Source organism: Ursus maritimus, unplaced genomic scaffold (assembly GCF_017311325.1).
Source record: "Ursus maritimus isolate PB19 unplaced genomic scaffold, ASM1731132v1 scaffold_1, whole genome shotgun sequence".
Taxonomy (NCBI): Eukaryota; Metazoa; Chordata; class Mammalia; order Carnivora; family Ursidae; genus Ursus; species Ursus maritimus.
The window spans coordinates 16,528,011-16,544,418 of NW_024423343.1; positions in this window are offsets into that span (position 1 = coordinate 16,528,011).

Below are 16,408 nucleotides of genomic sequence, written 5' to 3' on the forward strand. Positions count from 1 at the left end.
CAGTCACATGGTAGCCACGGACAGGAACTGCTTCCAATCTGTCCTGTCCTCTCCCAAGCATCTCAGCCCTCAGCTGCTGGCCTCACTCACACAGGACACCTGCCTCGACACCCTCCTCAGGAGAGACCATGTCACATCCACACCTGGACACGTTTGGAATGTAAGTCTTTGTAATAATTATGATGTTGAGATGAGAGACAAAACCCAGGACTGTTCCAGACAAATTGGAACATATTGTCACCCTATAGACATCTGCGTATGGGGATGCCATTTCAGACGGAGGGTCCCTGTGTGCTCTTGCTCTGTCTCCGCTCGCCTAGAGCTCACCTCTAGCAATTACTCTCTTTCTCTGCTCCTTCCCGGCTCAGCAGAGCCGAAGCTGCCAGGTGCTCCTAAGAGTTAAAGATATCAGCCTCACTGCTGGGTGTATTTGGGAATAGAAATTAGGAATCAGTTGATAAGGAAAGAATTGATTGGGGGAATGTTAGAACTGCAATTCCTTCATTGGCAAATAATTCTTTTTTTTTAATTATTTATTTATTTGAAAGAGTGAGGGACAGCCAGCGAGAGAGGGAACACAAGCAGGGGGAGTGGGAGAAGAAGAAGCAGGCTCCCAGCGGAGGAGCCCGATGTGGGGCCCAATCCCAGAATGCCGGGATCACGCTCTGAGCCAAAGGCAGGTGCTTAACCATTAAGACACCCAGGCGCCCCATCGGCAAATAATTCTTAAGTGTCACCACTTGGTAGACATAGTTAAAACGACAAGGGAATGAGAGGCACACTGCTTGCTTTAAAACAGCTTAGAATTGAGCTGAGAAGCTCTGGAAGGAGAGAGAGACAGTGGCATTCAAGGAACCGGAGTTCAAAGGCACGTGATTTTGCAGTGGCTCCAGCTTCCCAAGAAGGGCTTTGTGGTGAGTGGGTCTTGAGCAGAATCGCAAACAGTGAGTAGGAATCCAGCCAACATGGAAGATAGTGACAGCGTCCTTGGCAGAGAGAAAACAGAAAGATGGGTGCTGGAGAGAACAGTGGCCTGGGAATGCCAGTCTCCTTCCTCAGACTGAGCGCTTTTACTCATCTGTTCCTTTTGTTTCCCCATCAGAGGCAGACACAGAGACACAGAGACAGAGACAGAGAATACATTATCAACTTTTTTTGGGGAACAGTTTTATGATTCTGGGCAAATAACTGGCTTGCTTTCCCAAGGATGAACAAAAGGTGGCTTATTTTACTGGTTGAAGAGCCAGGTTGGGGGTTGAGGTACACATCTGCCTTGTCATTAGTCCGGGGAGCTGGTCAGGTGGCTGGGGATCATCCTCTAGGCAAGCCCTTCTCAACCTTATCACACCCAAGGGTGCTCTGTTTTGTAATGACCCTTTTGCTATCCTGAAATAAAATAGATTCTATAAACTACCGTCCACACACACAATTTAAAAAAATCATTATAAAACTTGAACTGCAATATAATGAAGAAATGAGAGATAAGCATTTTAGAACAAAATTATGCACATATTTCAGTATGGACCTAGTAGGGCATACCACGATAGAAGACGCAGGAGAACTGATGGGTCTATATCTATACATAGATCTATGGGTTCTTTTGGTGTGGACATGAATGTTGGGGTTTTCTGAAATGGTGAACAACTTACCAATGTTTTGAATAAAATGAAGTCCAATCTTCCCTCTATCCAATAAACTTCATTACTGGAAAGTTCACTGTGTATTTGGAGCATGCAAATAATACTGTGTCTGTATATCAAGGTGAGTGAGAATTTGGGCCTCATTAATTGCAAACAGATTATTGCTTATTTGAGACTGTCCTGTTCATTGTTGCCCATCTGGTAACATCGGTACTTGCCTCAATAAATGTCAGAGGTGTCTCCCAATCATTATGACAACCCCAAGCTGTCCTTCCAAATGTCTAAATTGCTCTCTAGGGGTGACCAAAACCATTATGAATCACTGCCTTGTATCAACTGAAGGCCACTACTAGAACGGTTTTTCAAAATGCAAGATAGAAGACATGATCTAATAAACCTTTAATTCTATGTTAATTACTTGTCAATAATAAGTACTAAATGTTGACAGCACAATTCCTTAGGCACTCTTCTGTGAAGACTTCCTTCTCACATCGATCAGCTGATTTTTCCCAATTCTGGCGAACACATTCCTGAGTCTAAACAAACTTCATTTAGAGAGAGATGTATCCGTATGTCTCAGTAGCAAGAGGCTAGAAATAAGAAAGACCAAGGGAAACAGAATACGCTATTTTTTACAAAGGGAGCAAAAGAATTAAAGTATAAAGGCACCACAGTTTTAGCCATTCCAGAGGTAAAATAGATACTTTGGACTCCATGGTTTGGAGGATCCCATCCCCAACACTGAGCAGTGAGTCAGGAAGGCAGTGGGAGGAAGAAGTAGGAGAGGGTGCTGGCCACCTGTTTCGAAGCTTCCCTGAACTTCACAGGGTGACAGGCCTCCAGGCAACCTAAGGCGTCAGGGACCTGTAGGGAGAATGCCCTCCTTGCATTGACAAGTTCTCCAAAGGCTGAACTCCCTGGCCTTGAAGCTCCCCTTGATGACCAGTGTAACCTGATTTCAGATGGATGATATGGGTAATGTAGGAACATGCAGGGGGACCGGTTCTGAGCCAGAGAATTCTGGAGTAATTGGTGATGAGCTTCTACATGACGATGGTACACAAGTAACCCCATCACTCAGTAAAAAAGATCTTTTTCTCTTATCAAATTAAAAACATTCTCAATTATCCACAGCCTCATGAGATGGGCACTTTCATATACTACTCATGAGAGACAATTTGGCAATAGGAACAAGGAAATAGGTAGATAGATAGATAGGTAGATCAATATAGAAAACATCCTGTTTTTTGACCTGGTGATTTTCCTCAAATGATCTAAACTAATGATCTAAATAACACACACAAAACCAAGAGAAAAAAATTTGTGTACAATGGTGTCCATCTGGAAATACGTAAACAGTAAAGACTTGACAACTCTTTGAACCAAAGATTCGCGGCCAGTTATTTAAGTTTCTGGAGAATATAGGTGCAAGAATAGACATATGCACGTATATATAATCAATAGCTCCTCACCTTGGTGTGCACTTTCAGATTACAAGAATTCTTTATCTTGGCTCTTTTGATGCCAGTTTTTAGCTTTATTTGCAAGAAGATAAATAAGATTGTTTCTACACAATATATAAATATATTCTGACTCTTCAGGTAGCAGTTTGTCACAATATTCTCAACCAATATTACTAGTGGTATTTTTAAAATATATTTTTTTAAGTAATAGATGTTTCCATGATTTTAAAAATTAGAAAATCGATATAAACACATTAATAAAAAATAAAATAATCCCAATACACAGAAATATTCTCTTAATATTTTGGTGTCTGTTCTTCTGGATTTTTCTCAGATGTTTACAGCCCTTTCAAATAATGAAAGACATTTTCCCTAATATTTCTCAGATTATGTGGCCTTTCCATCTCTATTTTTTATAAAAGTCAAGAAAATAATGAAGCTCTAATGGAGGTGTGTATTTAGTTCTATTTATCCATCAATCAGTGCTAAGTCTAGATCCATAATTTAATTTCTCAGCTGCTTAGATTTAATGCATTTCCATCACATTTGATTGTATGTTAAAAATAAATATAGAACACTGCAAAGGACCAAATATAACACTCAGCTATTTACCACTCAAAATGCACAAACATTTACCCTTTGTAAAATGCTTCAGGTTAAGAATTATTATTATAAAAAGTGAAAAAAAAAACATTATTATGGAGGTCAAGTCCCTTATGGCACTTTTCCCAGTCCCATCTGTCTCTTTTCCTCCCACTGTCCCTACAGACAGAGACAGAGACTTTGACCATTGGTCTATCTCTCTGGCAACTGTAAGAGAGTAGGTGTTCAAATATTTGTTGAATGAATATTCATCTGTAAACCATATATTAATACAACTACAGTTACATATACCATGTATTATTATACATTATGTCTATATAAGTCATATATATATATGGTAGGGTTTTTTTTGTATATTTCAACAGTGGTATCATACTATAGCTATGTAGCAACCTCTTTAAGTTGCTTTTCTCATTTAATATTAAGTACCATATGTATTCACTGACTATATTTTAATTTGTATATGTCTCATTCATTCATTTTACTTTTTCTCACAGCTTTATGTCTATTACATTTATGTACAATGAACTGTATCTATTTAAAGTGTACAATTCAATGAGTTGCACCCACCCATGATTCCACCAACACAATCGAGATCTAAAACATCCCATCACAGCAAAAGGATTCTCTGTGCCCCCTTTCCTTTGACCCTGGACCAAGGCAACCACTGATTTGCTTTTTGCCACTATAGATTAGTTTACATTTTATGTAAATTAACTCATACTGTGTGTATTTCCCTGTGCCTGGCTTCTTTCCCTCAGCAAAGTGATTGAGATTCCTTCATGTGGTAGTTTTTAGTAGCTTTTTTTTTCCCTTTTTATTGACAAATAGTATCACATTGCATGGACAGACCATGTTTTATTTATCCATCCACCTGTTAATGGACATCTAGGTTGTTTCCAGTTTTTTGGTTATCATGAACAAAGCTGCTGGGACTATTCATGCACGGGCCATTATGTGAACTTTTTTTTTTTTTAATTTTCTCTTGAGGAAATGCCAATGGTCATATGGTAGATATATGTTTAACTTTTTAAAAGTTGCCAAACTATTTTTTTTCTGCTCCATTCTCTGCTTCCCTACTGTGACTCTATTTACTTGTATATTAAACTTTTTGCAGTTGTTTCATAGGTCCCTGAGACTGTTCATTCCTGTCAATTTATTTATCTTCTTCAGATTGTATGCTTTCTATTGATCTATTGCAAGTTGATACATTCTTCTGTCATCTCCGTTTTTCTATTATGCCCTTTCAATATTTTTTTAACTTTAGATACTATATTTTTCGATACTTTTCCAAATGTTCTGTTCCTCTGCAGAGAATTCCTCTGTGTTTACTCATTTTAGGTTTATTTTTCTTTCCTTTACTGATCATCATTATAATCACTGCACTGAAGTCTTTGATAATTTCGGTATCTGGGTCATCTTGGTATTGCATCTGGTGATTGTCTTTTCCCCTGAGACTAATTCACATTTTCTTGGCTTTTGGTATGTGTGTATTTTGGAGTATTATTCAAGACATTGAACATGTTACATTGTTCGCAATTATTACAAATGTTAATCCCGGGTTCTGTTATATTGCTCCAAAAGAAATATTGATGCTTCTGTTTTAGGAGCAATGAACTTGGTTAGACATAAATTTCAGGATCTGGTGCCTGAGTTCAGTGAATTTTTTAAACCTTAGTTTCTAGAGCTTTCAGTTTGCTTGTGCCTGTTTAGTCCAGGGGTTAGCAGAGATAGGCTGAGCTTATACCCAGTCAGGGGTCCCCTTCCCTAGCACTTTCATTTCTGGGGTTCTTCTTGCTCTCTGGAAGCCCTAGTTTTAACTGGTTCTGTTCATTCTTGCTCCATCCAAAATGTAGCTTCCCATGCCGCTATGGCTGTCAGCATGATCAGCTGATTTCAGGACAGAGCCCCCAAAAGACAAGGAACTTGTTCCATATTAGTCACTTTCTCCAAGTTTTGGTTCCCCTCCAAGGTCTCCATGCTTAGTTAAATCTCCAGAGACCTCAGGTAATTGTTCTTGTGTTTTGTTCAGAGTTTACGGCTGTTGTCTATGGGAAAACCAGTTTGTAAGGAGCTCATTCATTCATTTTATTTGCTGTATAGTATGCTATTGACTGACCATGTCTGTCTGTCTTTCCCTTCCTTACTCCTTTTTTTCCTTCCTCCCTCCCTTTTTTCCTTCTTTATTTATCTATTGATGCATATTTAGTTTTTTTTTCAATTTTTAACTATACAAATAACATTCAGTAAATTTTAATTGCATATGTGTTTTTATGCATTTTATTGGAAGGTGTATAATAGAAGTGGAAATTGGGGGCTATAAGCATGCTTATCTTTAACTTTACTAGATATTAATCAGTTATTCATCAATATGTTTGTAGCAATTATACTTCTCATTTTCCCAAATCCTATCAATATCTGATATCCTCATTCATTTTAATATTTAGTACTCTAATGTAGGCAGTGTTGTCTGCTGTTCTTACTCATAATTCCCTAATTACTAGTCAGTTTGAGCAAGTTTTCATGTTTATTGACTATTTGTTTTACCTCTCTTGCAAATCGCCTGTTCATATTTTTTTTCCTGTTTTTTTATTAGGTGTTTGCCTTCTTCTCATTGATTTATAGGAATGCTTCAGACATTTCCCAATTTCCAATCATTTGTACTGTGTATCTTCTCTCATTCCGTTGCTGTTTAACATAATGTTAACTTCATTCATGGTATATTTTCTACACAGAAGTTTTGTATTTTGATGGCATCAGGTTTGTCACATTTTATTTTATAAGTTCTAACTTTGAGGACTTTTTTGAGAAATCTCTTTTTCTATATTATGCATTAAAAATTTTTTTTGAGGGGTGCCTGTATGGTTCAGTTGGTTAAGCATCTGCTTTCGGCTCAGGGCAGGATCTCAGAGTCCTGGGATTGAGCTCCATGTTGGGCTCCCTGCTCAGCAGGGAGTCTGCTTTCTCCCTCTCCCTCTCCCCCCCACTCCTGTGCTCGCTCTCTCTCAAATAAATAAATAAAATCTTTAAAAAATAAACTTAAAATAAATAAATAAAATAAATAAATAAATAAATAAAATATTTTGGGGTGGCTCAGTTGGTTAAGTATCTGCCTTGGGCTCAGATCTTGATTCCAGTGTCCTGGGATTGAGCCCCATGGCAGGCTCCTCATTCAGCGGGGAGTCTGCTTCTCCCTCTCCCTTTCCCCTGCTCCTCCCCTTGCTCGTGCTCTCTCTCTCTCAAGTAAATAAATAAATAAAATCTTTAAAAAAATATTTTTTGAACACTTATTATATTCTAGGCACTCTTCTAAACACTAGAGAATATTGTAGTTACAAAAGCAGCAGGGAAGATGGGCAATAAACATATAACCTGATTAATATAAAACATAATGTCAGGTAATGATAACTGCTAAGAAGAAAAATAAAAACGTATAAAAGTCAGCATAACATCATAGTTAAGGGCAGAGTCTTTGGAGCTAGACTGTCTGGTTTTGCATCTTGGTTCTGCCACTTACAAACTACCGTGTGACTCAGTTTCCCCACTTACATAATGGGGATGATAGTAACCCCTGTGAGACAAGCTTGTTTCGAAGAATTAAATAAGCATCTATATGGTAAATAAAATGCCTAGCATATACTAAAAACTATGTAAGTGTTTGCTAGATAAAACAAAATACAGTGTGGTAAGGCCAGATAATAGAGAGGGCATAGGAGCATGTTACGGACTCTCGATAACAAACTTGACCAAGGAGGTAGCATTTGCGCAGAGATCTAGATGAAATGAGCTGGGGAGAGCCTTTATGTTCAAGTTGTGAAAAAACTTACGATATTATTCTGTAGTTTCTTTTAACAATTTAAATTTTACTTTTTCATTGTTTGCTTCTAAATCCATCTGGAGTTTAATTTCATGCATGGTGTGAAGTAGGGATATAATTATATTTCCTTCCATATGGAAAGCCAGTTGTCCCAACAACATTTATTGACTAGTCCATTCTTTTTTTCCTGATTTAGTCATTTTTTCCCAATTATATATAATAGTCTGTATTTATTTGAGGACCTTCTGTTCTGCCCCACCCATCTATTTGAATATCTCTGTGCCAATACCATGCAGTCTTAACTACTAAAATTAGTAAGCTCTAGTATTTTATAGGGCAAATTCCACCCACCTGTTTTCAAATTATCTTGGGTGTTCTCGTTCATTTATGTCTTCATAGAAACTTTAGAATCCCTTCGTTAATCCCATGAAGAATCACATTGGAATTTTTTTGCAATCACTGAGTTTGGTGGAAATTAACACTAAGTTTTCCCTCCCTTGGACATGATGCACACAACCATTTATTAAGTTTTCATTTTATGACAACTTTTAAATTTTTCTATATGCAATTCTTGTATAATTTTGTTAACTTATTCCTAAGTATTTCATAAGTATTCATGGCTGTTATAAATATCTCCTCTACAATTTCATTTATGAATTAGTTATTGCGTGTGTATAAGAATGTTATTGCATTTTGATATGTATCTTGTATTTTGCAATTTTTTTAAAAGATTTTATTTATTTATTTAACAGAGAGAGAGCATAGCAGGGGGAGTGGCAGGCAGGGGGAGAAGCGGGCTTCCCCCTGGAGTCCCTACAGGGCTCCATCTCAGGACCTTGAGATCATGACCTGAGCCAAAGGCAGACGCTTAACCGACTGAGCCACCCAGGCGCTCCTGTGTTTTGCAAGTGTTCTAACCTTTCTTGCTAGTTCTAATAGTTTATCTGTAGAATCTCTAGTTTTTTCTGTAGAAGTAATGAAGATATCTGCATTTGCAGATAACACCTTTTCTCTTCATTTTCTGATCACATACTTCTTTAATTTTTAAAAAGTGATTAGAATCTCCATTATAATGCTGTTATTGGGTGGTAGAAAACATCTTTATTGTGCTCCCGATTTAATGGAAATTCTTTGAAAATTACATCATTAATTATTTATTATGCTTGTTGTTGGTATTTAATTGGTGTTCTTTTTCAGATTAAGAACATTCAGATAAAATTCCTAATGAATTTTATCAAATGATTTTTCTCATTTGTGGTTTTTCACTCTTATTTTTTTAAATTGGTTTTGTGATGTTGAATAGTCGTAGCACTCCTTAATCAAGTCTCTTGATTATGTTTTCAAATATACTGCTAGATTAATTACATTTTATTATTTTGAGGATTTTTGTGTCCATGTTCATAAGCGAACTTCAATTTTGTACCTGTTTGCTGTCTGATCTATTCCTTCTGTTTCTGCTCTGTGTATGTAATGCACGAAACATTTCCCATTCTTCAGTGAGCTCTGGCTACTGGGCGTATTTGGCAAAGGAGAAGTACTGGTTGTCGATTGATGGGTGGGTAAGAGGAAAAAGCAAGAGTCTTAGGACTCCAGTCTCTGGCCAGAGTATCCGGTGGGGGCTGCATCTCCTGTCTGGTCCCATCTCCAACCAGACATCCCTCTCTCCGTGGTGCCCAGCGGACCAGACAACTCACCATAGTTCCTGCTTCTGCTGGGTGGCCCCTAATTCTGGACTCCAGGAAAATCCCCTTTGTCTTTGTACTTTTTGCCCTAGAGCTGATATTGGCTTGCCACTAGAGCCAATCTCTCAATGCCTCACAGTCCCCTCTTTGGTCTTTTGAAAATGTGTTTGTTTGTTTGTCTGTTTTAATCACCTGTGTTACCACTGATCTGTATTGAATTCTCTGTGCTTAAAGCATCTGGAGTGGTTTGGATTTTCCTAATGAGATCCTGACTGGTATATCCTGCAAAGTTATACTTATGTACTTTTCTCCTTCATTTTATATTGCAGCCTATCCTCATAAAATGAAACCAGTAGTTGTCTTTTCTTGGGAACACTTTGTATGAGATAGACGTCAGCACTGAAAACCTTTTATGATGGTAGGTAAACTAAAGAAGCTACAATGGTAGGTAAACTAAAGAAGCTACATTAAAGATAAATAAAAATTGTATTTTTTTTCTCAGATTATGTTTTAAAAGACAGCCAAGGTTGGATTTGCTCCCATGTGTCTTTAAAATGTTCTATAACCATTTTCCTTAGAGTGGGGATTTCCTTATGTGATGTACGTAGTATGATCAGCAAATTCTTTATTTGAATTTAACTGGCAATCTTGTTTGATTTCAATCCTTTTTCTAAGCTACTGCGACAGTCAGGGGGAGACTTTAGTTCTCTGTGTGTCTCACCTCTGACACAAAAGAGGCTCACATACCTGCAAGGGGTCATTAATTTTGTTGTCGTTATTATACAAGAGTAATTTTCTTTAGTCAGTGGATGATGATTTTACTAACTCCACCCAGCATGCCAACACCCTCCCCCCTTCCCATACTGGAGGAAAGGAAGTCACGGAGACATCGTAAGCTTTGTTATCCCAAGCGTGACACACAGGAGAAATAAAACCTGTCTGATGGAATAATTGGGTGCTGATAGTTCAGTGTGTAAGTAGGTAAAGAATTATTATTTTACTGGCAATGCAGTTTTATTCCTGCTCTCTGCCATCTTAACCTTCAAACATTTCTGTTGATGGTATGCCTGTTTTTTTAATCCTTGGGGAGGTTAAGGATGATGTTTTCCTTAATACTTACTAGGCAGCACTATTTTAGTTCTCTACATGCATTCTCATCTAATACTCACGAAGTCCTATGGTATGTATTATTGAAACCTTTGGACAGATGAGAAAACTGAGGCTCATGATGATTAAGTTACCCCAAATTCATAGACTCCATAAGTGTCCAGTTCATAGTTTAAAACCAACCTGTGTGGCTTATAGAAACACACGATAGGTACCACACTACCTATTAACCAGGGTTTGTTGTTTCTATACAGAACCTCATATTCTAGGATTCTCTTGTAGGTAAAGGAGCACATCAGAATCACATTAGGGAATTTTTCACAGTATACAGGTGGCCAGGGGGTATTAAAATAGCTAACTACCTCTTTGTCTCACTACCCCCCCACCCACAATTAAGCAGTGCTGAATATCAATCTTGCATATTTTCAAACTCATCCCTTTCTCCTGTGGGGTATGTATTAAGAGTTTAGATCATTTAATTTAATAGTCCATGAGATTTTTTTTTTGGATCATGGTACATTGAGAGTTTTCTGACATATACTGGAAGGAAGGAAGAAAGGAAAGTTCGTGGGGAGATACAGCCCTCTGACCATCAAACACCTGTCATCCCCCAGATGTGTGCTTGTTATATAAGTAACCGTGCACATAGCTATAGTCCATACCCGCAAAAGTCACCCTTCCCTCCTCTTCACTGGAGTACTTATTTCTGCCTTTCTTGCAGGATATCCAAAGCTGGGGGAAATGATCTGCGTTCTCACTACTCACTGAGGTCATAATTCTGGTTTAGGGGAATTTTGTCCACAATGACTGGGAAAACTTCAATACACACTCTGCTTTGGAGCGCTCGCTTCTGTCCCCGGGTCTGGGCATCCAGCTCTGCTCTTCAGCGGAACGTGAATAGCAGCTCCACAGGATCGAGGAAGCTGGAGCAGAATGCCAATTCCTCAACCAACAGCAAGGCTTCCCCCTAGGAAACCAGTCTTAAACACCTAAAGCACCAGAGCTCTGGGGGGTGGGGGTGGGGGATCCGGAGGAGCTGTTGTGGCCTCAGAGATCACCCTCAGAGACTTTTGTAGTGAAAACCTACCCACGAAACCAAACGAATGGCTGCATTGCAGAGTAAATGTGGAATCATAAACAAGGGCTCAGATTCATGAGCTCTTTAGAAACTTTCTCTCACTTTTTGGAGTACACCGTTCTCTAGTAAAAGGAATATTTGAACCCTTATTGAGCAATCATCCCCTTCAGCGCCATGTTGGTCTAATACTAATACTGATCTTCCATTCAACTTTCCAAGATGCCATTTTCCTTTTTGCAGACTTTCTGATTTCCATTGTGTTTCCTGATTTTCAGATTATGTCACATTCCTGATCTTTCAAGTTCCCTCTTAGCATTCCTACTTAATTCCCTGAAATTAAATAGGAACTATAACTTTACACATTCTGGGTCATGCTCTTAAGTGTGCATGGTGAATTCTTGCTGCCAATTCACTCTCTATTTTGGCTAGAGACTGCTTTTATTTTGCATTTAATTATATCGGGGGTGGAATGTTAATACATGTTGGTTCTTTACCAAGGTCACTGGTCTGGGAATCAAGAATCTTTACAAAGTTCTCTTAACCTCTGTGAGCCTCAATTTCTCATCAGTAAAGTAGGGAGTTAAGAGTAGATGTATTTCTTTCCTTTATATCAAGGTCTGCAGTAATGCTTGGTATATAATAAGCACTCAACAAATTAATGTTAAATTAAATTGCATTATTTATTTTCTCTCTACTATTTCTCTCTCATTATTTACTTTCTATCTACTTTAGTTTCATCTACTAAAGTGAAAAATGTTCATATCATTGCTGTTACTTTAATTATATAGGAATACTAGCAGGGCTTCCTTTAAAATCCAGGGAACATGACAGAATCAAATTGTGAGTAATATAACTCCAAAATGAATGTCAAAGGAATTTCAATTTTAATATAATGACATCAAAGCTGGCTTATGAATTACATGAAAAAAAAATCAGCCTCATTATTTCAATGTTACACCCTTCTTGGACCCGAACATGAATTACTTGGTTTGATTTCCCACCTTGTTTACTGCACTTGGCTCTAAGTGACTTTTGATTATTTCCAAAAATCAAATCCATCTTCAAAGGATAGGGATTTCTTAACATTGAAGGGATTCAAAAGATTATGCATGGGCTCTGATCTGTAGGCAACAGAAAGAGGACCCGACAGTCTCTTTGTTATGAATTAATAAGCAAAAAACCAGATCAGGATACCTGGATTCTAGCCCTGGCTTTGCAAATAATTAGCTGGTTGTAGGCAAGTCACTTTACTATGAATCTTAACTTCTCCATTCATATAATGAGGGATTTTGGCCAGCTGATTCCTTCCAGCTCTACTATTTTGATTTGAGTCTAGTAGAAAAATGTGGGAAATGCATTGTTCATATGCGGGATCGTCCAAATCTGTAAGACTCTGGAACATTACTTGTTATTGTTGAGTAGTTTAGAAATTCATTTGGGATCTTTTAAATGGGAAAAAGTAAAAAGGAGTTGAAGGATAATTGTGTGAGTATATATATATATATATATAAAACAAAAAAAATCACTTTAAAAAGCCATGCAGTGCCATGTCGTAAGCCACATACAATCTAATTAAAGCTAGTTCAAATAACAGAGAAATGTACCGGTCTATGTAAATGAAACACTTAGCGGAAGGTCAGCCTTCCAACTGTGCTGGATTCGTGACTTAGGCAATGTCACTGGGGTTCCAGTTCCTCCATCTCTGTTCTGCCGTCCTTGGATTGGCCCTTTCCTCGGACCCTACAATGTGGCACCCTGCCAGTTCCAGCTCTCCTCTCATAGAAGCTAAAATTTCCAGACCCCAGGGATCCATTTTATGCTACCCTAAAGAAAGAGACAGATTTCTTCTAGTAGTTTTAGTAAAGGAGAAGGGATATTCTCATTTCCAGAAACCAAAACCATCTCCTCTTATCATGTGAGCTCTGATTGGATAACATGCTCCTCTCTGAGCCAATCACTGAGGTCTGTGGAATCAGATACGAATTTTGACTGAGGCCAATCGGGACTTGTTCCTGGGGCTGAAGGGGAGGACATCTCCATCCAAACTACATGATGGGAAGTGGGTAGGTGGGATGAGGTTCCTCCAGGGAGAAATCGTCCCCTGAAGGAGGGGATGTGGAAGGTAGGGGACAAACATATAAGTGCTTGACTCCATATTACATCAATCATCATAACCAGCATCTTGAAAAGTATTTATGAATTACTAGCACCTTGCAGTTTATGGAGTGCTTTAGCGGCTTTGACCTCCAAAATACCCACGTAGGAGAGAGAGGGCAGGAGTTCCATTCCCATTTTACTGACAAAGAAACTAAGACCTGAAGGATGAAATTCTATGTTAGTGACAGACCCGGGACTGAAGTCTCTGGTTTTCTAATTCTAGAATTCCTGAGTTCTTTAGATTGCCTGTGTTCAGATTACGGCTCCATTCACCTCTTGATAAATGCTTTGGCTTCTCTAAACCCTGGTTTCCTCATCTGTAAAATGGGAAAATTAAAATGCCAACCTCATGTGTTTGTTGTATGCAATACATGAGCTGTTGATTTATTTAAACCACTTAGCACCATGCCCAAGAGACAGAAAACATTCGGTAAACGTGAGTTGTTATCACCACCATCATTGTTCCATGGCAACTCTTCGGAAAAACAGTCACTGTGGAATCCATACTGTATCTCGTGACATGCTGTTGCCCCGGGGCCATCTCACAATCATTAGCATGTCTCACTTAAACATAAGCCTGAACTTTGAACTATGGAATTTGCTTTGTAATGCAATTTATTTTTAACTCCTTAGGCATTGATTGCCACTAATGGGGATTGGACTAATTATATTTATTATGACATTTGAATAGTGGACACCTGCATGTTTTCTGGCTGCCCAGGACCTTTTTAATCTCTTTTATCAAATCTGCAGACTTTCCTGTGTCCTGAAGCCCACCTCCTCAGTGCCAGTGAGTTTCACTTCCCAGCCTCCTTCAAAGCTGTGGTTCCAGCCATCCAATGATCCCCATGGGACTTCAATTCAGAAATGAGCACAGCGAAGGGCCAGTGACGCTGACTCCTCTTCTGATGAGTTGGGTGGTAGAGTGGTCTGATTCTCAGGTCACAGCAGTGGCAGAGTTTTTGGTGTCCAGTCCTACACGGTCTCCATGCAAGCTGTGGCAGGGGCTCTAACGAGGAAGTAATAGGGCTTTCTCTGGAAAGATTCCAGAATGTGATGAGGTTTTACTAGTCATAATCTGTATTGGCTCATATCACCAAAACTTCCAGCAGACGTTTTCCTGCAAAGTATCCACACCTGATTCTCTGGCTTCCAGTAGACTTTGTAAACACTTAACACCTTGCAATAATTCCTATTTTTGCTTCAACCAGCCAGAGTGGATATTGTTGTCTGCAACTAGACTGCTGAATCACATACTGAGTTTCTACCACAACCTGTCACTCATCTTTACTAGTCCAGCTCTGAGAAGGTTGTCATGTGGGTAGGAATATGTTTCTTATAAAATATTTTCGACTAGTGCAAAAACATGGCCTTCCACGGGCAACAAAAGGAAGTTAGGTACATAATTTGGTGTTGATGGCATTTAGCACAATTTATGTTTGAAATTTCTTGATTGTTTTTATTATTCAAATTTCCCAGTTATCCTCATTAAAATATTCATTTTTTAAATTAAAACTGTTAGAAAAAAGTGGATTGAGAATGACTGCATATTGCACATTTGTCACATGCAGCTTCTCTCGAAAGCCAGTTTCATCAGAGAGCCCCCGTCATGAGGTTTTGACTACTGCCCCTGACCCCAGAGCATCCATGAATTTGAATCAGGATTTTAAATTAAAGAGCCTTTCAAAAAACCCCTTGCACTCATGGACCTTTTAAGACTAATTAGGCGTAATTAGTAGTATTTCTCTGATATTTTCCATTTATTTTCTGATCTTTAAACAGCTATAAGGCAGAGATGTTAATAATTTCTGAAGTGTGAGGGAGGTCGAGTCATTCAGGTGCTGAAAATATGTTTCCTAAGCAAAAAAAAGGAGTTGGTCGTTTGTGACCATTTTAGATCAAATCATTAAGCTGGACTCAATGAACTACATTTTGCCTTTGTCTATCTGTTTCAGAATAGTGGGGCCCATGTTATTCCTTTCCATACTTGTTATCTCTTGGCAGAATTTCAAGAAAAATATTTTCCATTTAAGCTCACACCTCACCTCAAAAAATGTCCACAAAAGTAGTATTGGCAATTCCTGAGTTGCTACTCCAGCAGAAAAAAAAGAGGGAGAGAGAGAGAGAGAGAGAAAGAGAAACTTTAAAAAAAAATACAGAAGGAAACGATCATGGAAAAATATCAGTAAATATTAGTAAATTCTTCCCATATTGACTTATATTAACTTGTTTAAAATTTTGTCTGAACAGTAGGCCAAATTTTGGCTCACACCAATCAGATAAATTCAGATAATATGAGAAATATATATATGTACTTGTTTTAAAGTTAATTTTAGGGGCGCCTGGGTGGTGCAGTCGTTAAGCATCTGTCTTCGGCTCAGGGCGTGATCCCAGCATTCATGGGATCGAGCCCCACATCAGGCTTCTCCGCTATGAGCCTGCTTCTTCCTCTCCCACTTCCCCTGCTTGTGTTCCCTCTCTTGCTGGCTGTCTTTCTCTGTCAAATAAATAAATAAAATATTTTAAAAAATAAAATAAAGTAATTTTAGTGCATATGTACAATTGTCCCATAAAGTTTATCAACAAAAACAGTAGTTCCCTTCTTTTTACTTCTAAATGTAATTGCCCCATTTCTTTGAGATTATCATTTTAAGCTCTTTCAGCTCCTATGGAAATTAAATCCCTATTCTTAGATGATATTATTGTAATGAATTTAATTAGCATTATGTATAAACTTTTGATACATGTAAGCTATGTATGAAGATAAAAGCAAAGATTAAATGATCTTAAGCCACTCAAACACACGTCTACCCTACTTTCAGGCTCCCCTTCAATCTGATTATACGTATTTACACGAAGTG